Source organism: Doryrhamphus excisus, linkage group LG5 (assembly GCF_037039965.1).
Source record: "Doryrhamphus excisus strain RoL-2023G ecotype Guam linkage group LG5, RoL_Dexc_Guam_v1.1, whole genome shotgun sequence".
NCBI classification, from domain to species: Eukaryota; Metazoa; Chordata; class Actinopteri; order Syngnathiformes; family Syngnathidae; genus Doryrhamphus; species Doryrhamphus excisus.
In genome coordinates, this window is record NC_136361.1 from 1219455 (window position 1) to 1244890 (window position 25436).

The 25436-nt window shown below is 44.3% G+C and overlaps 1 long non-coding RNA gene across 1 annotated transcript in view; it reads left to right on the top strand.

Annotated features, from left to right (window-relative positions):
* The first annotated feature begins 1160 nt into the window (after positions 1 to 1160).
* LOC144898455 (uncharacterized) overlaps positions 1161 to 25436 on the top strand; it is a 48554-nt gene continuing 24278 nt past the window's right edge. The window contains exons 1-3 of the long non-coding RNA XR_013627328.1: positions 1161 to 1645; positions 1723 to 1789; positions 1950 to 2041. This is a non-coding gene — a long non-coding RNA (uncharacterized LOC144898455). The remainder of the gene's footprint in view (positions 1646 to 1722; positions 1790 to 1949; positions 2042 to 25436) is intronic.

Here is a 25436-nt window from a genome sequence, read left to right on the forward strand (position 1 = left end):
GTTTAGCCGGAGGTATAAATGTGCTGGCAAAGCTCGACAAGCACCTTTTACACATGATGATATTCATGTGATGATATATTCAACCAAGATATGCCTTTATTCCATACCAAGCCACCTTGGTTAGCTTTTTCTAGCCAAGAATTACCAACAGATTGTTTGCATTGTGGCAAAGCAACAATAAGAGCCTTGCTTTCTGCTTCAGCGTGTGAGCTGCAACCGGGTGAAGAAATAGACAATGGCGAGGAAAGAAAACATGAAAGTGACATAAATATGGAATTCTGGGAGAAGGGGGGCTGCTGGGGAGGCTGAATAGGGATGAAAATGCTGCGAGGTAAATAAGATTTGCCTCCATTTCTGCTGATAGCTGTCAAAACACTCGCACTCTCGGCTTAAGATACGGTGGAAGCTCAGCGTGTGTGTGTGTGTGTGTGTGTGTGTGTGTGTTTGTTATTATCCTTTGGGTGGGGGTCTCATTTTAGTGAGGAGATGAGTGAGAAGGGAAAAGAGGGATGGGATTCAGCCCCCAACCCATCATCACTCCCCACCGTCGTCTGCCATGCCTGTGTTGCTAATAGAATAGCAGTGATGCATGCTGCTTGGAGAGCCTTTGATCAGCGCTCCCCTGTGACATCAATTAACCATTAATGTACAACCATAGAGGGGGAAGATGGAGAGTTGCTCAGGGTCACCCCCCCCCATACAGCTTAAAATGCTGGTGATTTAACCCACTCTAACTGCACCGAGTTTCAAACGAGATAACTTACAGATAACTTTCCGCTTCTAACGACCCACTTGGTGCCAATAACAATACCATTTTTATAACTACTGTGGCCCAGCAAGGTGCACTGTAGTCGGACACATGCTCCGAGCAGCCGGAGTGTTGCTACAGGAGTCAGGAAAACGGGCGTATAGAGCAGAATGAGCTACCTGCTGTGGCCCAGCAAGGTGCACTGTATTCGGGCACACGCTCCGAGCAGCCGTGTGGCACCACAGACATCAACCTTTTGAACTTTTCAAACAATGCGGCACTGGCATTTGATTGGTGAAGGTTTTGTGTACTCAATGTTTTTTTCCCCATCATTGCAGAGCACTTGATACAATTAGCACGCAAAATGTCATCCTGGGGAAGTGAATGTTTACAAGTGAGCTCAAGAGGAAGTTACAGCAGGAGAATAAAGGAGCACTTGATTTGCTCACCTGCACAGTGCAGACAATCTGGTGTCTGGGGCGTTTTTTTTTTTATTCATTTATTCATTTTTATCTTAATCCTATTCATCCTATTATCATTTTATGATCTATTTCATTTTTTCATTTTTATCATCAGGTATTATTTATTTAATGTTTAATGTTATCAAAGTATCAATCTGATGTCATGATGCCCTCATAGTTATTGTGTACCCCAAATATTAGTAGTCCACTTCATCATAAGGCAGGTTGGTATCATCTGACAGTTTTCCCTCCTGAATACACAACAAACTACAGCTAACATAAATATCATTGTAACCAGGGTTAAATTCCCATATTTTAGCCCCATAGTGTTTTCCCCCACACTCTCCCTAGCCCCTGAATGCACCATGCCATGACATGCTCACCTGGGTCCAATGAGCCAATCAGCAGGCCCAAGGCCTAGGGACAGCAGCTGCAGGTCAGTGTCTCCAAAGCTAGGTCTTTCAAACATCTTCTGCTTTTTCTTTCAAACATTTGATGTTTTCTTGTCAACAGACCGTTGGCTTTTTGCCGGGGAACGCTTTATCCTATATCCTGGCTGTTTATGGAATCTACTCAACAGGTGAGGGACAAGGATAGCCTGTTAGCGTTAGCCCCAAGGCTACTGTGCTAATGCTAAGATGACTTGTGTATATAAAGCACACTGTTTGCTTTGTTTGCTTTGCTAATGTTCATGTAGCATTAGCCTGAGTGATTTGAAGTGGATTGTTGGGTCCATGCAGGCCAGGCGCCCCCCGCCTGTGGGATCCGATCCACTGATGGCGAGCTAAGAAGCAAGGCCGGGAGCCTGGACATTCACCGTCTGGATGGTCTGGTAGGAGGCTCTGAAGCCTGTCCTTTTCTCCAACCTCTCACATGGAGTGATACAACTTCACTCCCGTCATATTCCGACATGATCTTCCATCATTTGGACATGACCTCAGTGTATCAGTGTGCAGTATGCAGTGTATCATATCATTATTATTATTATTATTATTATTATTATTATTTACCTTTTATTTACCCAGGCAAGCAATTTAAGAACACATTTGTATTTACAAATGCATATGCTGGCAGCTGGCGTGAACGAGAGGTATACTTCCCCCAAATATTGTTTCATTACAATTTGTACTACATACTGGCCATTCTACTGTAGTACAGTCACTACAATTACTTAAAGGTTTTGGGTGGCATTTCTGAAATGATTTACTTGATACTTTAATAGTTTTCATTCTAATGTATAGCTGGGACGCGTTTACAAATATTTCCGGATATTTCCCCTCGGTGGTTGTAGACATGCAGTATTTGCTGGCTTTTCCAATGGCTAATAAACCACCGCCGTACGATGAATCCTTTCTGTTCCAGTCTGAGCATTCTCCTTCCTTTGTTTCACTGCAGCCTCTGACTTTCTGTCATCTGTCTTACTCATTTAAGCATTGACATGAGACATCTGGCACCAGCCAGACATTCCTGAGCCGATGACCAATGTCCTCCATAACAAGGATATATGGCTCCATTAGCCTCCATGTGATTATTTAATCACTTCTCGATGGCTTTAATTGAAATGCTATGATGGATCATCAAGGGCTTGGCTCGCCACAGAGACGTTTAATTGGGCTTCTGTCCTCGGTGCCCCACCTTGGATCTGTCACCCACTGGTAGCACTAGTCAGGGGGTCAGGAAGGCTCTTTGGACAAAGTTATACTGCTGTGGTTCTGAATGATGGCGTATTCAGGCACAATTCCTTGTTTTGCACCATGTGGTTAGAATATGCAGCATCTTTTCTTTAGTTGCATCGTATTTCATCCTCTAGCTCCTGACAATCAACCTCAAATATAAATTAGGAAGAAATTGTTCATTCTGCTGCATCAACAGAAGTTCCAAAGCCTTTTGGAATTTACATGTTATCTCATAGTCCCACGTTTAGCTTTAGGCAACAAACCCATCGTGAAAAAAAGGTTTTACCCAAGTTAACTTGCAAATGTGGAACTCTGACTCAGTAAAGCGACAAATGAAGTTGATGTAAGTCTTTGGTCCGGCATGCTGTATCGTGTCCAGGATTATAGAAGAACTCGATGCCACAGGAGTAGAACCCCGCAGGTTAAACACAATCATTCTTGGACCCTGGCCTATGAATTTCCAATAAGAAATAATCTTAAAGGGGTCGGCAACCCACGGCTCTTCAGCCTCCTTGTCTGTCTCTGTAATGCTTGAGTATTTTTTTAAACATCCGAGTGGGTAAAATACACAGAAAAGGCTTTCAGTAAGACCCTGAATGCATCATGGGCGAGTTCTGACTGGTGATTGGATGAGCACAAGGAAGGGAGCGGTGATTTATTTAAAGCAGACTTGCATGTATAAGAGTGGTCATCCCTGTTACAGCCCAGCCACGTTTGGCGGCTGATTGATGGTCAAGCTACGTTAGCCAGCGAGCTAAAAGAGGCTGTCAATCACTCTGCTGCACATTTTAGTGAGGCCTCCTCACAGCCTGTTATACATACTCTATTGAGTACATCGTACCTGACGTCACACATAACAGTGCAAGTTTCCTGTTCTTGGGTGTGAATGTGTGGTCTGGGATAGGCTCCAGCTCACCTGTGATCTTAATAGTATAGAAAATGGACAGATGGACAATTGCAGTCTTTGAATTTCACTGTACTGTTCCTGTCCCGTCTTGGGCTTGGACCTTAGTGGGTTTGAAGACAGAAAAAGGAGACATTGTCCAATGAGTTTCCCTTGCAAGTGCTTCCACTGACCTTGCTGGATGAGTTATGTCCCCAGTCTATTGAGCCAATGGGAATGTTCTCCAGAAGTCTCTCTACGGCCTCCTACTTAAAGCATCATCAAAGGCAGAGGCTGTGTGTGTGTGTGTGTGTTTGTCAGTACACTTAATGTGATGCACTTCACGGATCCCTTCTCAGACACCACAAGGGGCACAAATATAAAAATATTTCACTAAAGCCCCAAATGAAAAAAAATGGGGGGGAAAAACTCCTTGAAGACGAGATCAAGGAACCAATTTCTTTTTGACTTTCCACCGTAACCATCCATCATATTTCATTCCGTTTAGTCTGAAGGGCTAATCTAATAGTATGCTTAACCTATTAAGGCATTGCTCAAATATGATCCTACCTAACGACAGTTAAAGGGTAAATGCCACGGACAAGGCCTTTGTCGTCTATTAGCTTTGCACACAGACACTGATGAGTTACTTGGTAGATGAATGAATGAGTGATGTGGCTTTAAGATGGTTTCATGAAAGAAAATCATGAATTCATGAAAGATCTGTGGCTGCCATATTGATTAGATTGGCCATCTGGTGGGAAAACGTTGGTTTGCAGATTCAATGGCTGATGGAGGCTAAGTCTGGTAAAAAGACCAAATTCTTGTTTTTTTATCCATTCGGGTTTTCTCCATTTTTTATTCTTTTTGGTCGTCTTCTTCACTTTAATCGTACAATTACTTGAACATGTCAGGTAAGCCTGAGTTTGACTTCTGGATTATTCAGGTTATTTATTTATTCTGGTGTATTGTTCAAGATTACCAACTACAGTTTATATATTTTATGTTAGCTTTAGTTAAAATGCAATCTAAAACGATGTCCCACATTGTTTGCACTCTTCCTCACTGACCATTTGCAAAGTGTTGATGCTAATGAACAAGTAGCGTTTTCTCTGATTGTATGACGGAACACGTCATCTCAACCAATTTCCCAGGTCTACACTTCATTGTCGCCCGCAAATTGAACTTCCACCGATGAAAAACGTAGCCAACATATACTAAGCTATACAGCACAATAAAACAATCACACATTCAGCGTAATGACGTTTGCAGTTGGAAGACTTGATTGTGTGACCCTAATTTAAATATGTATTGTATATTAAACCCATGCATTATGGACTGATCAACAATCATTCTGCTTGACTAGATTTATTTAGTTAAAATGAAAATATGCAATATTAGAATGTATGCATAGGAGGCTCATCATTCCGCTCGACCTGATGGAGATTCGCTCAAATCTCATCTTAGTTTTTTGACATCCATGGAGGTGCTGAAGCGATACTGGAGGGGTAAACGCCTTCAATGTCAAGCCAGTGTTAAACACTGACAATATTCTCCGTACGTTATAATCCCAATGCAAACAGTGGTGATTGCATTTGGGCTGTTTGGGTACTGTTGTTATTTTAGGGATTCGAGTTTATGACCTATTTGCTAGCATGCTTGATGTTGGTTCTGTCTGTCTGGTAAATTTCTTTAAAAGTACATATGATAAAGGTTATAAGCAGGTTATTGGTATCGGTTCTACAAGGAAGATATCATGCATCTGTACATGAAACTATCCCCCACATGCCCATTTTGTCATAACAATTGTTGCAGACTGTTGAGCGATATCCACCACATTCCACACTACAAAATAAGAGATACAAGCATATATGATTGGTGATGATATCAGTATCGGGTGATATGCAAGAGATGTCAGCCCTCCCAGAGTTATTAGTTTGTCTCTTCTCCTCGTATTTTCCAGTGTTGCCCAACTGTGATTGTGCTACGTGAGTGTCACGAAGGCTTTTTATCGGATTGAAGATACACTGAGCTAATGGAGGTGTAACAATTGTATCTACCACCAGGAATGTGTGATTAACCACCCCCGCCACCCCCAAAAATCTGAAAGGGGCATAAACTTGTCAAGGTATTTCTGGGATGCACAGTGTATCCAAGCTGTTACCATGGTGACACCCCATTACTCTTGCTTTGCATAAAAGAGTCAGGGTAAATTAGAAATCCAATTTGTATTGTTTGCTATGCTTGGAATAGATTACCAGTGTTTCAAGCGGCTGATGCTAATTCGGTTGGCTTCACTTGCTCCCCGTTGTTGTGATGAGAAAGGAGAGAAGTGAGGGGGCGGTATTTGTAGTATGTGTTGCGTTGTTTGTCGTCTGTTTTTATCTTGCAGCCACTCCACGGGCTCCGCACATACGCTTTATGATAATTATAGTCCGTATCAGGTCTCCCTCTCACCCTGAGTCATTCTCACATTCACGCCGCCCCTTTATTCACTTTCAGCGTGCACCTCCAAATCCCAGTTTCAACACATTAGCATACCGCCAAAGGTTAAAAAAAAATAAACCCAAAGTATTTCCTTTGTTTTGCCTCCAACTCCACAGGGTCGGCGTGCAAGGAGGGGGGGTGGGGGCGCTGTTGATGTGCTGTTTGTAATGTTAATTTTATCCCCCAGTGGAATCTGATACAGCAGTTTCAGGCCTCGCTACATCAAGGACTCTGAGCGCTGGTGGAGAGAGAACAAGTCACTTGCATGAATTTTCCGGTAAAGCATGTTTACCGTCTACCTGCATGCAGTACTTGGTGGCCATGAACGTGCCGGCGCGCTGCTTTTATTTGCATGAGAGCAGAGAGCACAGGATTTCATTAAGTTGTCATCCTGGGTGGCTACACGGACTCCATGCTTGTTTAGTTATTGCTCTGCTGTTTCACAAAGACAATACATGCACGTCGGGAAGCTAGCTGAGCTAAAAGATGATATACGGTCGTGGAGAAAATGATTAGACCAGCCTTGTTCGGTTTTTGTTCACTTTAACGCCTGCTACAACCAAAGGTACATTTGTTTATCCCAATATGTCAAAAAGCCCATAAGAGTGGAATTAATATTTAGTCATGGTTTTCTTAACCAAAGTTTATACATGAATAGCTATGGTACTGTACTACACAAAACTACTTGTCGGCATCCCATGTTGCCGTGTTCATTGTATTCTTCAGGTAACAAACTCCTGGTGGCACCAGCCATTCAAATGAACAAGAAATGGAAGAAACAAGGCCGGTCTAATTTGGTCAGGGGTGTGTAAACGTCGTCCACTGGGGGCCACATAGTAAAAAAGCCACATGGATAGTTTGAAGCAATACATTAGTTGTGTAGTTGTGCTAAGAAAAAACTGCATCGCATCCTTGACAGTCCGTCAGTGTGCTTGGGCAAAACACTGAACCCTCGTTTATCCTGATTTTGTACCCTCAGTAAGTAAATGTGGTAAATTTGGCCTTGGAACTGCATAGTCATTGCAGATGAGAAATCCCAGACCAAGACTTGGTCCAAGTAAGTCATATTGTAATATCATACATGTGAGCAGCAGTGGGACCACACATGAGCACATGAACACTGTGCCATACACAAGCCGATGCATTGTTTCAAGAAGGTGGAATTTTCTATGTGTGATTTTCCCAGACACCCACCCCCCCCTCCACCCGTAGGCCTACACAACGGGACATTCCATTCTCAGGCCACAGTATATATCCACAAACGCAAAATTCCCTTTAATCAGTTGAGTTGTCCAAACGCCAACAACAACATTGAGACCAAAGTGAAAACATTTGTGAAGTGGAGTTCTTGGCAGCGTAAGCAGCGTTCTATTCTTTCTACTGACAGCAGCTCAGGTAGTGTCTCCCAATTGTCTTTCCTGGTCCGTGACCAGACTTCATGTTTTGAACTCGCTGTTGTGTGTATTGGAGCAGAGTGTCTTTAGATTGCAGCGGCTGGTGAAGCACCGACTTTATTTCAAATTCTAGTGCCGTAACCAATGTAATCCCGTTTGGAGTATAACCTGGAAATACAAAATACTTGGCTGTAAACGTCCTCCTTATTTTAGTTTACTTTAAACAATGTCTCGGCCGCATTGCTGTCTGGAGGACGGCAGCGACAAGCACCTCCCATTGTATGACATTTCTGTGCAGTTTGTCTGATTAGCAGGAGTAATGGTGTCACGTTGCAGTAGGACATTACACGGTCTGGAGGAAGTCGTGGTGTATAATAAATGGTTTACAAGCACAGCACAATCGGGGGAGGCTCGGGTTCTGTCCTGTATCAGGATATTTGCAAATGTAGCCATTTGATGATCAATTTTTACGATTGGAATCATACAGAAACCGTTTCAAAAACAGTTCAATCTGCAAATAAATCCATCCATCCTTCTGTTTAACTCGGTCTGGGTTTGCCTTTCCTTTGCTTTGTTCATGTATAAACATTTTTGGGAAGTGAACTTTTGGCTCCTTGCATGACTTCCCTTCCCTCCATCTCGGTTCACCATCAGGGTTGTTCTAACCTTTTTGGTCTCCTGATGGTCTAAAACGTAAGGGTACTGCAGACACTTGTCGTTTTAAAATCCCAATAACGCGTTGGTATAGCCCAAGTGTGATTTTTCCTGGTAAAATATAAAAAAGATCCAATCATGGCTCAAAACACCAAATGTGCTAAGCGCTAGCGTTTACATTTCCTTCATTATTCCCGTCACATCCAGTGTTAAGTTCTAAGCCACGAGGGAGACCCGGTACGTTCTTCAGCACTAAGTGGCTCTCAAACCACGGCCGGCACAAAATAATCACGGTTTATGAGGTCAGACATTCCGGTCATCTCACACGGTCTTTTCAGGCAGTCGTGGAACATCATTAAAGGTCAGGTGTCTTTTTGCCCCTCCCCCTTTGCTCCCTCAACCAATAGAATGTGCTTAGAATGTGTCACATGCCTGTGCTGTCTTCTATGGCTGGGGGGTTAAACACAGGTTAAACACAATTGTAACTGAATCACAATGATTGCAATGAAATTAAGATTAAATTATAAGAAATGGTCCTAATTACGGAGGTCTCTCAGGTGGCTAAGTTGAAAATGTTTTTTTGTGCTCCATTGGTGTTTGTTTACGAGTGAGCTCAGAAATTACGACTGACCAATAACGTCACAGTACGGGTGATTTCGCCTCATTGGAGCGTTATCTGATTTATCTGTATTGTGTCATAATCCCCACCCCCCCATATCGGGCCGACAATCATTGCTCTGATAATTATCGTGGACATAAAAATGGAGTGAAACCTTGGTTGTACCGTAAATGCGTAGACCAGCGCCAGGCTGACGGTTAACACGCCCCAGCCGACCAAAGGAATCCAACGGTCCAATCAGAAGGCCGATTGACGCTCTGCATTCAAAAGCCAGCCGAGCGTGCCAGCGGCTGTCACTTTTGACACGTGCAGGTGCGCCCAAGTGTTGGAGGACAGATTGTGCACTTGTTTGTCGTGCACGCAGGTGCCCGCACAGAAATAGCAGCACTTGGCGGGCATACGGATGCCGTGTACCAACCTGCCACCCTCGGCCTTGCCAGGGGAGAGAACTCCACCTCCGTGTGAACTCACTCAAGACGGCTCCTTTCATCTTCTTTGGTCAACTCCTTTTCTCCTTCACCTTAATTCCGACGGTATGGATAGAGCAGAAACGTGAATAAATTCATATGACAAAGTTCGAAGCCTAATGAATTATTAATTATTAGTGACGATTCTTTCCACAAAGATGGCGGTGTCCCCGAACATGGCCAACAATACTATCATGTCAAAGGCTGTACCAATTCTTACACAAGCGCTGCAGCGTACCACTATTAAATATGGATGTAACTACAGGTGCTTGTATTCCATTCTTATAAATAATTATGTGAAATAAGTCATGCAATCCATTTGCGTGAGATAACGGACAAAGGGGGCACGCTGTTCAAGTCGGACGCTTTTCTCAACAATCCTTAAAATGATGGGTAGCTTATTTTTGCTGCAGGTATGCTAACTCCGTGTTCCTGAAATGCGATACGAGATCATCGTATTCATATCCAGCGCCTCAGTGAACCACCATGATAGTCGGCATGTGCCACACCGACCCACCGATTTCCTTCTCCGTGACCTCGGGCACGAGGATGCAAACAATGAGATAGTAGACTTAAGCTAAATGAGTTGCGGGGGCACTTTTAGTCATCAAAGGACTTTGTAATTACTCTTGATAGTTAAACATGTTGATGAATGGCGAGGAGGATTATGTAAGAAACTAACTCTCCCTCACCGGGATGGAGAATGGGTAAGGACATACAGTAATCACTTGACGCATGCAATTATAAAAATAATTACAATATGAATTAGAATTTCTCATTAGTACACCCTGATGTTTTAGGAAATGAGTTTAATGATAGGGGGGCCTCTGGTCCTCGTGCTTCCTCAGCAGGGGCGCGCTTTGCCCTGAGAGCAGGAGTTAAGGCCCCGGGAAAGTGACGGGACATACTGTGAATTTAAATGAGGGGGGGGAATGGTGCGTTGCATTTAGGAGGGGCCTTTTTTTTAATTGGAGTGCTGTTGGGGTATTTACATGCTTAATGTCTAACCCAGATTTGTAAGCACAGCGTTATGTCTACGTTCCCGAGCAGCAGGGGGAAACTTTGTTACGCGGGCGTATGCTTTCAGTCGTGGCGGAAATCAAACCTCACTTTCATTTATTATCGAATGTGAGACACAGATTAGGCCATCTATACGTATGTAACGTACATCACCTTCCTGCTTCGACGAGACGCTACGCCTGACATGCGCACTACTTTATCAGCTCATGATAGCAATTTGGCTCGATCGTTTTTTTAGGTTTAGCACTCATCAAAGGATTGAGTCTCTGTGGTTAAAATGTTGACTGTTCAGAAAATCCTTGAATCTTTGCAATAAATGTGCCAACATGGCGGGATGACCAATTAGGGTGATGTTGGTGCATCGTGTACCGCGTTGTTTTCCGCACTTCCCCCTTGCACTGCAATGTGAATGACGTTGGAAGGTAGCCGTGGCTGCCAAACGGCATCATGACAGCCGTGACGCGTTATATAGTTACACTGGATATTGATAGCCTCGGCACAGCAGCGTGTCAGCATCCATCCTTGGATTTCACATCATATAAGCCCGCATGCAAACATCGCAGCTCCCGCTCCACTTGACTTCCTTTGTGTTTGACAAATCAGCCCACACGGGTAAACGGGTGCCCCCTCCCCGACTGTGAATGTATTAACTTTGCCAATTTGCATGAATGACTTAAGGTGTCAAAACAGTGAGGAAACAGAGCCCTGCCTATTCCAACATGCTATTGATATGCAGCCTTCCATTTCAAATGCCTTTCATCTTTTTGTCAGGGCGCACAATACGCCGTGTATTGAATGACTCTGACTCTGAGCAGCAGCAAAAGCGGGAAAGATCCATTCCAAAAAATCCATTGTGTGGTTTTGTCAGTTTCTTTCCATAGGTTGCTGGCAAACGCTGACACGGGCCTCCATCCCTGGGAGAGCGTGGTCTCGGACTGCGTACGTATTCAGGGAACGGATGGTGATGCAAGAATGAATAATGTCCCTGCCTGAGGGCGGCATGCTCTGCAATATCACGCAGCGGATCCCCGACTGTTCAACAGCCGCAATGAATGGAGCGCCTAACTGCATTTCACCCTTTTTCAGGCATGCCGACTCCCAGTAGCTGACAGGTTGAGACCATGCAGACGTGGTGACAAACAATGTGGGATGCCAAACGTACACGGCAATAGAAAATAGCCTTTCCTTACGCTGGAGTGTGGAGAGTACAAAAAGGAGCTCCTACATTTTTTCCTAGTTATTTACTGTAAAAACTATAACCTTTTTGAGTTGTTCTCATTGTTCTGGTTCTGTCAACAACCCTTTCCAGTCTTCTGGTTATGAACGCTAGGCTAGGGTTACACCCAAGGGCTAGAGTGTTAATCCTAACCACAACCAACCCATTAACCTAGAAGGCAATTTCTATCCAAGAATTGAACCTGCTTCCTCTTTCCCCTTTGTTCAGCTCCACCCAAGTGCTGATCAGGAACATTGGGTGTCCAATTGGAGACCTTTGCAAAGTCCATCCATCCCCCCACCCCCCTTTGATGATATCAAGCAGAGCAAGAAACATCTCCAACATACTCCATCATTAACATTTCCATTCTGAGAGCCTGTCCAAGCCCATTAGACGCGTGTCAGACGACCTGGGAGCATCGGCGAGGGGGAAGGTACCTGGTGTCTGATGTCAGACCTGTCAGCTCAAACCAACCCCCCCATTCTGCTCCCATTCTTAATAAAAAGGGACGTTCTGTGCTTCAAGGGAAGCGAGGCAAGGTCAGCATGGAGACGGCTACATTTACAAGATGTTTGCGAGTGGGGCGGGGGGGTTGAGGGGCTGCAGAGACGAGGTGTTAACCTGCTCCACTTCTGCTTTGCGCTCGGATGTTCAGGGTCAGAGTGCAGTGATATGATGATGGAGGTCAAGTGTCACGTTATTCACTTCTCAAGCTGCTCGCCGTGTGTTGCCGGTATTAAGATACTCAAGATACTAAAGATACTAAACTAAAGATGCTAAACTCTTTCATCGCTTGCCATTTGAAAATGTTTTCATTCCATCGATGAGTCCTGATGATCAGTGAATCGTTTACTTTTAATGAATTCTTGGCTTTTAGTACATTGGAGTATTCAGTCCTGCTTTTCATGATAAAAGATCTGGCATCAAGTTGTTTTGATTCAACCAAACGGTTGTTTTGCTTAGACACTGTTCAACGTCTACGGAAGGGTTTACCTTCATAGAATCTGTTAACTGCATTGGGGGGTGCACAATCAGTTTTAAGTAGGAGATGCTGTAACATAAAGACTAAAAATGGCGATGTTAGTAATTGTCTTTTCTGATGCGGACGCAGTAATAAGTTATGTTACAAGGAGCATATAAAAGATGTATCGATATAAAATCTTCTTCTACTCGGACCACGTTGCTCTTGGAGATCAGCCCAGAATGAATAGCAGAAAGGTACTTATTTGTAGAAGTGAAAGTTAAGTGTGTGTGAAGAATGACATTCATCCATCTATTGGGGTGGTGCCTTTACTTCCACTATTTTTACATCAGTCATATGCAAGTGTTCAATTCTGTACTGTGTGTGCGTCATGGAGGGTGAGTTTGAGCCGCTATGGGAAGCTATTAGGCGAAGCACGGAGCTATTACACCAAGTCTAAACGTGTAATAACATTATCTACAACCGCATTTCTATAAATAATAATAGTATAGGATACTGATGGACGAATGTGAGGTCGCCCAACGGTGGCAAATATGAACCAAGAGACCCCAAATGAATATCGGGTTTACTGTACAGGTTAAGCTAAGGTATACCTCCAATGTCAAGAATGTTGAAGCTGTTATTGGGAGAAACCATTTCAATGAAAGTAAATCATATTTTTGGTGGAGGCAGAGGGAAAAAGTGCTCTACCAATCATGAATTAACCACTACCACGGCCTCTCTGATAATCTGTTTCCTTGGCTGGGGGGGCTGCAATGAAGCAGGTTGGGCCTCATTGCCTCAGCTACTTTCTTTCAGCATGTGAGAGGACGAGCAAGGTGGGTGGGTCAGCTTTGCCGGCGGGCTTCTGTAATTGGGCCATACGTACGGTCTATGTATGGGACTTACTGGTCCTGCTGAATACAAATTGGACATGTGTTTTCATTTTTAATACGTCAGATGGGAATGAGAATGTAAGAGTGGTTCTTTTTAATGATAATGTAAGAGCTTTGCAAAGTGTGATTCATGACCACGACAATCCAGCGCGCATTTGTCATCATTCAGCAGTCCAATGTACGGATTTTCTCCGCTGTGAATGCGCGGAAGCGTCCGACCTGGACCACACAATTGATTGTGGAATAAACCATATACCTCTGCTGCATTCCTTCGTCTGCAGAGTCAAATTGTGGAATACTGCAGGTTGCTATTAGAGAAGAGATGCTCCATATGGCCTTCTTGACAATGTTGTCCAGCACTTCATCACCAATATAGCCTGGTCTAGCTTGGCTCTGACTGGAGAACCACTGGGGCCATGTCAGAAACGAAAAACTGTCACATAGGACAAGTACTGTAATAAGCAAGGAGGCCTCCAGTCTTTGCTATAAGTGAAACTATTGAGCTATTATCTCCTGTACTGTGAACTTGTCTTCTCGGAGTACCCTTGCCCCCCCACGTGGTGACAGGTCCTTGACCCCATGCCGCCCCCGACGCTCCAAATGAAGTCTGATTTCAATATGAAAGTGAGCTTTGCATGTCATCAAGCGCAGAAGGGACCAAGAAATTGGTCACACACTGGTGGTCCAGACCCACAGCCTTTTTTCATGCTGATGTCCCAGTTGGGTGTTTGGACTGGAGGTCCACCCTTGGGAATAGGCTTCATGTGGCACATTCACACATGCTCTTTTGCTTCTGAAGCAAACGCTCCATGCAGGACCAGGTCATTCAATCTTTAATTTGAGTAAAGATTTTACCACATTTTGATTAAATAACAATATTTACTATTTACAGCACTTGCTACATTGATCGCGATGTGATTTTCCTAACATTAAATATCATGACGTCCGCTAAGGCACCGTCTTGTGAGTACTTTTAATTCCCTCCCAACTTTACTTCTTAAATACATAAACATGCTTGCGATCTTTAAATTGATCTTCTCAAGATGTCTCTAGGTGCATTTGCAGCATTTAACCGGATTTTTGAAGGATTTTCTCTGGAACTCCCTTAATTTAGCGCAGTCCATAGGAATAGAATTAGCCTGGGACTCGCACGTCACCTGCATGTCCGGTGCCTTTATTAAACTAATTCCTCAGGGGGTTTTATATATAACAGAAATGAATGTCAGAGCAAATAGCCAGGCTCTGCACAAACCCAGCGGGGAAATATTTTTACCATGACAGGATTTGCACTTGTGAATGATTTTTTTTGTGTTTGTCTGTTTATAGCTGCACTATAAAATGTTAGCGAGGCTGTCGCTCTATAGAAGCTTTGTGGGGTTGCTGGGCATGTGACTGCTGATACCATGGAGTTGATTCCCTGAGGGACAGTCGGTGAGAACAGAAGATCTTCAAACCAGACACAACTACCGTATGTTGTCAAAATAACACATGACGTTTTGTTCATGTAATAAGCAATACTCCACAGGAATGTTATTACTAAAATGTTGGTCAAGCTGGAGAATGATGGAAGTCGGTCACTCCGTCATGACTAGGCTCCCATAGCATCGACCGGGGGACAATTCTTTTTGGACTTGAAGACTGCAAACACAAACACACTCTTCTGAGCAGACATCCATTCATAGGAGATACAATGATACGGATAGAATGACTGGGTTGATTAAACGGCACTTTGGGGAATAACAAGTCTTGGTTGTCGGATATTTTAAGTTCCATTCCGACATTGTAAGTGCATCAACAGTCAAACTATTCATGCCATCATTTTTAAAGAAGATGAATGCTCTCAATCAGGGCTTTTTCTGGCACAGTGGGCCTCCCCTCAGTGTTTGGTCCCCAAAGCAGACGGAAGTAAAGTCAAAAGTAGGGATAGACACGGAACGCTAGGATCCCCACAGACTGCAGGCTGCAGTAGTATGAGCCAGAGGTGATCAGCGCTGAAAGACATATGGGCGTATGGTGGTCACATAATATTGATCGATGGCTGGTTCCACGTAAAAGGGGTCAATGAACAAAAAGGAGCATGTCTACCATGGATACAAACGGGAAGCAAAGAAGGATGAACCACAGGTCTCTGCAACACAAGGTTTCAGCAAGCTAGTTGAATAAAACAGCAAATAGATGTTCTCAAATCCAAGCAGCAGATATACTTTGAACAAATAACTCGGCATGTAGTCTGAACAAGTTTGAACAAGTGTGTGAAACTAGGCCATGTGACATTTGCTTATCATTTTGTGACGCCTCAAAGTAATTTCACACGCCCCAGACGGCAGTTTCACTAAACTCCAAGACCTGTGCTCTTTGGCAGCGGCCATGAAAATAAAATAAACAGCAATAGAACACATTTAGCTCATCTGCAGGATCCACTCCTGCCTTAGTGGGAGTTGCAGACATTCCCCACAAAATTCCCCTTAATGCTCGTGTGGCTTGTTTGCTGGAAGCGCGGACTGATTTGCATTGGTGAACATGCACACGGCATAAATATTACATCAAGTCAACACATCCACAGGGCTTAGTCCTGAATGGTGTCGCCAGTTGGCCTTTACCGCGTACACTGATGCCACGGTCGCAGTCTTTGCTCGAGACTCGATACAAGGGAGCGAGGGCGGGGGGGGCTTAAAGCTGCTTCTTAACCAAATATTCACCTTGCACAACAAATGGCAGTGGATCCGCACATAGTCTCCTGAAGTAATTAATTGAAATGATGTCTTTTTATTGGCGCGAGGACGCTCACAGCAACGTCCCAGACCACCCATTGGTATCTAGAGTTCCATTTCCAGGGATCCCTCACACCCTGACTTCATTACAATTGAACCCTGTACATTAATGTCCTCTCTAAAAATTAGCCTGATTGTAAAAGCCCAGATGAGAACCGACCCGCATCCCCCCCCGCGGGGGCATCCAGTATCGGGTGTCAGTGAGTTTTAATGGCCCTCTACATCAATGGGCTCCTCCGACGGCGGACAGGCTGCCAGCGTTTGGTGCTGTTTTATTGGTTTCCTCAGCCTGGAGTTGTCCCCGGTGCCCGTGTAATACGGCAGCTAACATCGGTAAAGGGAAGGGGCCCCTTGTGGATGAATGGGGAGTATATGTTTCTCAATGCTGCATGCTCATATTCCATATTTTCTAATGGTTATGGCCGCAGTCGTTTAAAGAGCTGCTGTGGGAGCCATCAGTCAGGATGTTGTGCGGCTGATGTCGGTCCCGGCTGAGCGTTATTGAGCGGCGCCTGCGAGCATGAGCGCACGTCTAGAAAGAAGGTGACAAGGGATGAGCGCCCCCGCCCCGCCCCCATTTTCTACAGTCTTAAACTTTGAAATTAATGGTTTGAAAGCTCTCACCAGGTAATAGTTAGATCGTGGATGTTGGCACGTACTGTATTATGTCATGACTTCCTGTGGACCAAATATTACAGGCCATACAGAAACGTTTTTCATTATGATCGGTGCCGTCTTCATCAGCGATAATGACGTTTTTCATTGATGCATCTTGTTTCATGACAAACGAGATGCTGAGCTGCTAAACATGGATCCTCGATGACTAAAATGTGGCTTTAGCTGACGAGACTGGACAGTGTGTGGTCTATCACAGTGGCCCCCAACTTTTTTGGACCCACAGATTGGCACGTGTTCCCACTAATCGCTGGTGGATTATAAGATTATTACGTTGCCATTTGATGTGTGGTAAAAGGAAGTAAGCTAGCATCAAGTTCACTGGGGGTTTTGGACCAACAAGAATGCGTACTAGCATTCATTGTACTTGGAACGACTTAAAAGTACTGGCATTACTTGAAAATAATGTTAAACTCTGGTCTCGTTCTTGTAGACCCAAACCCGGGTAGTTTTTGACACCCTGAGTAGATAGTGATACCTCACTCCTGCCCTTGTTTCTTTACATGACAACGTTTGTCACGACTCGACATCTGATGCTTAGTACACCAGTGGTTTTTCTTCTTCAGGACGTTCCAAATGGTTGTACTGGCTCTGACCAATATTTGTGCGATGGTTCTGATTGATTTCCCACTGAAATTGCTGGTTTTCCCCACCCGTAGACGCTGTCACAGTTGACTAGAATGAATCAATTGAAGTACTGTAGAATTAAACAGTGGAGGCACTTTTACTTGAATTTTGTAGAAACAGGTTGCCGGGCAACCTTATCAAGCCCGCCTCAGCTTGCACACGTAAAAAGCAGACCCTTGATTGACACAAGTGGGGGCCAGTTAGATGCAGACACATCACTGATCCATATGGGACTGGAGAACAGCATAGGAATAAGGACTTCCGAGTTCCAGACTTCTTCCTTGTCCATTGGGATGGGGTGAAATCCAATGCTGAGCTTTGGGACATCTTCCAGACACTTACTGAAGTAAAGACTGAAAATACCCTCTGCCTCTATTCCTGATTACACCAAACGAAAGGAATTGGCCTCACTATTCCAATACTTCTGGAGGACACCAACGTGTCATGAAATAAGCAGTTTGATCTGGGGTTGCCGTGGCAATGATGACTGTATTCTCCCACAAACTGGTTGGAGGGACGTACTGTACCATGGGCTCAAATAGGATCTATCTAGTGTAAGTCAATGTTCGGCTTTTGCAACCCAGTTCTATTTATTCCATTTTGTCAAGCATTTACACGAGAAAAGATCAAGATGGGGAACATGCATCTAAAAAAAAAAAATCTACTTGCGGTAAAGAAAAGGTGTTTAGCCTTCCTATTATATATTGAAGTATTGTGTTTGAGTAAAACTGCTCTACCAGTATACGCTGACTTTGAAATACAATTCTTGAAGAGATAGAAATGTTGAATATGGCTTGGTAAGTGTGAGACGGACAAAGCAGGGGGGGTCTGTAGCGCAGAGAACATGCTACAAATAATAGCATTTTAACTCTGTAAAAAGGCGCCTGGGTTGTCCACCCTGGAGTCCAAATCTACTCGCTTCACCAGTCCTCGCAATCTCCCTTTCCATCACTGAAAGCAGCTCTATAAATCCTCACCCTGCTGCCTTCATTCGCCCCCCCCCCCCCCTTACCCAGATCAGCTACAGCAGGGTCATTGGAATTCCTAAAACATTGGGGGCGTCCATGCAGAAAATGTGCTTCAGATATTGCCCTACTTTGGTCAGAGGTGATGCCAAGGTACTTTGTCTTACGAGATGCTGAAGGATGCATTGGCCAACATCCCGGCGGGGGCTGTGGGGGCTCCTCGGCTAGCGGAGACAGACGTATTCAACACCTCCCTCTCTCAGGCAGCCGCCCGTACGTACACGCATGAAGACGTCCGCCATTGTTCCAATTACCTGAAGGTGCCAGAATGACGATGGTGCAGGGGCCTTCACGCTGATTGGACTATTGCAAGGATGAGGATTGGGTTGAACTACATCAGAGACACCACCGATGTCCCTGTAGGCCCTCACTGATATGACGACAGGAAGTACCTCTCCACTGACGATGCCACATTTGCACATCTTTGGTAATTCAGTTGTAGTAATTAGTAAAGTAATTGTAATAAATGTAGTAAAGTAATTTCTGGATCAAATGGATTTACTGCAGTAAATTTGACATGATGGTTCCTCGGAAAATGCAAACTAATTTTCCTGGGCTAATGTAGTTTAGCATTTTTTATGTATTTTTTATGTTAAGCATTTTTGTCATCATTCCACTTCCTCCCCCCACCACCCGTCCCTGGTGCTGATTGCCTTGGCGGCTATCTCCGGGCAGCAGTTGTTTGTGCAGTGCCTATGTGTCAGAAAAGAGCAGGCTGTTAATTTTATGATCTGTCACACGTCTTGCCTTGCCGTGACGGCCAGTGGGCGACAGGGTCTGGACTTCCTTATCGCTGCATTCATTCCCGTCCGCCCCTGCCAGGCTAAAGGATCATCACACACGCGCCCATCAGGACTCGATTGCTTTCCATGTGCTATCGAAAATGGCTCCACTCTGAGTGGAGATTATTTGGATACTATGACTTCCAGCTTCGAACCTGTTCCTCAGGGGAAGTTTTCAGCAGAGATTGGAGGTGGAACTTTAAATGTTTTACATTATACGTGCGCTTTATGTTTGTCAAATCAATTAGTGTGAAGGAACCCGATTGAACTAAAGCGTGATACTGCTCCTTGGCCGTGCTGGGTCAGTGAGGGCTGGGTCTCAAAGCAAGCTTTCATCACAAGAAGAAATGAAAAAATGATCTACCTGACACTTCTTCTGTCACCGAGCCTCCGAGGAAATGTTTCATAATGCCTGTTCAACTGTGTGTGTGTGTGTGTGTCCTATTTTTCCTATATTGTCAGGAAGCAAGGGCCCCACTGGGGTGTCACAGCCTTACGCTGGTCAATACTGTCAAGGAAAGGAGCCTCTGCAAGCTGCGCTGCAGAGCATTCAAGTACAATAAAACCTATTTTCAGCCATCAAGAAGCCTTGGCAAAGACTTGCTAAATAAATAATAAATCAGTGCTCTTTTGTGATGACTAAAAAATATGCTAAGTGTACATAAATGAAGCATAAAGATGCATACATGAAGTACTCCAAATAAGGCATGAAGAAGATGCTTTCAAAGACGTGTTATGTAGTATTCTACACTCACCACACGGTGTCAGTAATGGTACATTGAGACAATCCACAACAGGAAGTACTGTACAGAAACCGGAAGTAAAAAAGCAGCAAAACGAAGTAACTCTGCCAGAGCTAATGTGTCTATTTCACATCTTTTTTGGAGGTAAACGGACAGAAAGCGGCTTGAATTCCAGCACCTGAATACGGTTCATAGTGTGCATAGCGTGGAAACGTGACTGCTGGCTTCCGGAGTGACAGTCGATGACTGAGGAGTAAAAGTCAACTTGTGGTTTTGTGCAACAGGCTGATGCTTTGGAGAAGATCTGATGGATGACTGCCTGGGGAAAGGGATGATGATATATTACAGGTCCTTTTTTTTCTCCTAAAATGGCTCAGATGCAGTAACCACGACTCTCTGTGCCAGAAAACATCCCCTCTTCCTCCCACTCTTCCAGTCTAAGAAAACTCGGAGGGAGAAAAACAAAACAAAAAAAATGTAGACTGGGAGGAAAGATGAGAACTCTCCCACCCATTTCACAGCAGTTCCCACATGCTGGGCTTTCAGTGGGAGGACTGGGTTATTACAGTAGTTTGTCAAGTGTTTTGTTTGGAACTTTAATTGTTGGAGAGCAATCCTGTATGATGGCAACAAGTTCAACTCCACAAGCAATTTCAGCCTTTCACCGGCAACTTAAAAAGCTCTGTGTTCCACGTGAACCATAGGCAGGTTGCACGCTAATGACTAAGCGTTGTTTTTGAATGACCTACCACAAAGTATGCTAGGGCCAGTATTCTGGAATAGTCGCTCAACCTGGCAGAGTGGATGTTTGCTCGTGTTTTACGGTTTGGAAGCAATAAGCTGCAAGACATCAGTGGAGGCCATAACAAAGCAATGGTCGCCTATGAAAGAAAATACCATAGCCTTTTATAAGATGTGCTTACTGTCGTCTGAACTCATCTTTGGGAGGGGGTCGAGGGGGTCTTTAGACTCCAAACAGAGGGTGGCACACTTAAGACGCCAGATGGGGAAATATGTCAAGCAAATAGAGCGGAAATGGTATTGTTGCTGGTAATGACTTTCCCTAACATGCAGAGAATATGAAAGTAAGCCCCCATCCTTTCACCTCACCCCCCCTCCTGTACCCCTGGCTAATTTGCAGTGTACACACAAATGGCCTTAAATTAAAAGGCACAAAAATCCACGGTGAAACAACGTGCATCGTTAATGTAGACTTGTACTGACTAAATATGGCGCTCGGTGCGTAATAAGCAGCTGGCAGCCCGTTGGGGGTCGCATTAGTCTTTCTTATTATCCCGTTATTCCCGTGTTAGACATTCACACGGTCCAAGCAAACAATTAGCGTGTTGTGGGCTCATGATATTTCGAGTGCGGGGTTCAGGACGCATGCGGCCAACCCACAGAGGTTTGATCCCAGGTCCTTCAACATGTGACAACTTAACCAAACAGCACGGAGAGAGCGGTCACCTGACTGTTCGATGCCCTGATAAAGATAAGATTTTAAACGAGCAATGAAAACAAGTCATCATAAAGAAAGACGTGACCGAGTGGCCCCATGAGACCCCCATGAGACCTTTAGTCAGTAATCATCTATCAATACCTTGGGGCATCATAACGACAAGTAGCAGGCAGCATCCACGATGGCGATCATGGTTTTTGGTTGAGGGTAAATAGTAAATAGTTGTCATATCCTACAAGAGATGAGGAACCAACGGCAACGTTGGCCACAGCGTTGTGTCTAAGTTGGAAAGCCGCGTGTTGTTATTGTCGTTAGTCGAACTCCACCAGTGCTTCCATTCAAACGACTTCAGTGTCAATGTTGCCAAATTGCCGTGGACTACTTTAACTGCCACCCCAGTCCTCTAATTGGCACGTTTCTCCAACACAAGCGACGGATGAGCTCCGATGACAATGGAGACGAAATTAGCACGGCGTGCTGCAGGTGCCGAACACTCCAATCCGGCGATGAGGGCTGGCGCCGCCGCTAACGATGCAGTATATTGATTAGCCACAATCAGCAGTTAATACACGGGAGAAATGATCCACATCTGCAGCCTCTTTTCACTTTTGCATGGTTGCCAATTATCATAAATCATGGAAAGTTCCTGGAGAGGACTTTTACGTTGGACGGCCTGCTCGGGTTTTAGTGTCTTGCCATGCTTTGCTGTGATAATGGTGGTCTGTCTCTGAATAGTGCGGATGTTTCTGTGGAAGTGGAGATGGCACTGAGGGGACTGAGGTAGACCCCCTAAGACATGGGGGCAGTGACTGGGAAGTGACCAGGTGACCTGAGGCTCGCCAGATGAGTTACATGAATGAAAACATTAGAGTATAAATTATGCATTTTATTCCATTATTATTCTTTGTAGTGGGGTTTTCTGAAATACATATTTATCTGATTTCCACGTGCGAGAACGGCTAATGTATGCAGCACGAGTTAGCTTTAGTTACCCGTGTTTGCAGAGCCGACTGCCACAGCGGCCTGTCACATAATACGGTGAAACATGAGCTGGTGCCACCTCAGCGAGGACAAATAAGACATTGTGGGAGAGGAAGTGCTTATTGTCTGCCACAGCTTGTGTGCCAGTGCACCAGGCTGATGCCTATCTCCCACTGTGGGGATGGTTACCGCCATCCACAAAACACAAAGCGAACACCTCCAGTCAGCCACATTCCATATCGGAGTGGTTACATTTACTGAACCCCTGAAACCACTTGTTGCATGCACGCAAGGCTGCAAACCAGCTATCAAATTTCCTAAAACAATTTTTTTTTTCCCATCCACTACCATATGTATTGTTTGTTATTATTATTGCACCACAAATTGGAAGTGAACCGTTCTGTATAGCTCTATTTATTCATGTTTTCTTTCCTTATCCCGCCTGTCTCACCTTATGACTTTATTATTCGTCAATGAACCCACCGACCCAACAAACGACAGTCATCGACAGACATGGGAACCGTAGGTTTTATCTTTGTTTTTGTCTTTGGCCTAGAGGGCTAAGCTAGCATGACATTTGGATGTGATGTATTGCATCCAGTCCATTGGACCCTTCCCAGAATGGGGGTCAAGATAGACGTAGCACTCGTGTATACGTCTTTATATCTTTATATGCCTTTGCTTCCACTTTGTTTCCAGTGTTGATGTGGAGTAATTAAGTCAGGGAGTGACTTTATTCCTGATCAAACAGCACCAGGAAGCCTAGCATAGCTGCGTTCCCCCCACAACATTCTTTCACTTGGTTGTTCCATCTTCCAAAGCGTTGTGATGTTCAAGGCTCTCCCAACTTTGATGGGAATTCTTTGATGCTACTATTTTAGGTCATGTTTGTAATGCGGAATATGTAAATGCTGGCTGTTTACTCAGATGATGCACGTGTGGTTTTGTCTGGTGGAAGGAAATCCACAGAGGATGAGGAGGAACCCCATTAAGCACGCTCCAGGATAAGCACGCCAGGCACCCAGGGGAGGTCATTATGAAGATGTTTGCTAGCCTGGTATATGTAATTAACAATGCTGATAACTACATTTCATGTTTAACCTTTGCTACATGGAACCGCTTATGGAGAATAAAGTCCCTGAAGTTGGAATCATTTCCAGACTGGCCGCCAGATTGGGCGTACCTGCCCCGTGCAGGCCCCCCCAGTAAGACCACTCAGTGACAATTTAAAAGAACAATTGTTGTTTTAATTATCTTTTTAATTGTTTACATTCCATAGGCAGCTGTGGTTTGGAAGAAGGTAGTAAAAAATGAAACTAGGACTTCCTGTTCCTTGTTTGCACTTCCTGTTTAAGACTAAATTATTAAGGTGCGTTTTGCTTTGAATGGCAGGAAAATGGAACCGGAAGCAGGGGGGCATATGTGCCGTATCCCATATTTCCCATGTGGGAGTCTTTGACAAACTCCTGCAGAATTCATATTTACACAGGGAGACCCCCCCCCCCCCCCCCGCCCCCATACGCCCGTTGATTAAATGGAAAATGAACTATTTGTGAGTTTTTGTGATGGCATAGCACAGCAAATATTTCATTCTCGGGAAAAGGAATATAAAAGGGATTTGTGTACAGGCTGAACTCCAAGGTTGTCCTTGAGCAGCACTCTTGATAACGTTACTTGGATTTGCACTCGCTCCTAAATCCCATGAAGTCACCAGAAATGGCAGGAATAGTTTGATCAGAAATGTTACTCGGTAAAATGCATTGAAATGTTTCTTCCAACTATTTGGAGAAACAAAGCAAAACTACTGGTGGGATTAGTGATTACTTAGTGGTTACTTATTAGTGATTACATATTCCAAATAAAATGCTTGAGACTTGGTTAGCATTAACTTAACAGGGGAAATTAGAATCCAATCTGAAAAAGGCAGAAAACAAAGTAATGATACAAACAAATCACCAAATGTGCCTTTTTGTGTGGACATTTACACCGCGGCTCATCGTGGAGAGATGAAGCACAATGAAAGCAGGAGAGCATCGAAGGGGGTCCCCTTCCCGACGAACGTCACACGGCATCTCTCCTGTCAGACCACCCAGGTATAAATTACTTCTTTCCAACTCTTTTGTTGCTTTTCATTGCCGAGCTGTTGAGCTGCAAGAGAGGCAGCGGTGGAGACGCAGCATGGGCCGGCTTTCATGTGACAAAGCGGGACTAAATTATTGTACGGCTTTCTTTATGGTGGCGCCCAACAAAAAGCATTGGTCACACTGGAAATGGTATCCAAACCACTGAGCAGTAATTGCCGTGCACACATCCATAAGCTCAGTCAGCTGCTCGGCAGGGCATGATTGTTACCGTTATTAGTGCGAGTCGTAGTCCTAATTTGTTGTTAAAATGTAGTTTTTAATGATGGAAATTAAATTACAGGTTGTCCTCGGTTCATGGTGTTACTGCATGCCCATAAATTCATTGAAAATACATTTTGGTATACTTTCTCTGGAAAACCTGCACCAATTGCACGTGTCATGTTTTAAGTAACGTTCCAATATCCTTATACTTGAATGATAGTTAAGTTAGCCACTGGAATTCTGCAAAAAAAAACGCTAAATCAAGGACATTCAGTCTCTCACCCACGCTGAACCAAATAATTATTTCCCATAAGTAGTACACTTCATTGCTTTCGTCTTTTGTTTGTTGCTTCTTTCTTGCGCGGCAACTCTACAAACGCTGCCGCCATTTTAGGCCCTGGCTGCCCACAGTACTTTGCACGCCTGCTGCAAGTATCAGGATTTTGCAACAAGAACAAGGCAAGGAAATTTCTTAGCAAACATTTGGATGTTAACCGAAAAACTGTGTTGTGCATTAACTAGGTGCTACCTGAGTGGAAAAACTGC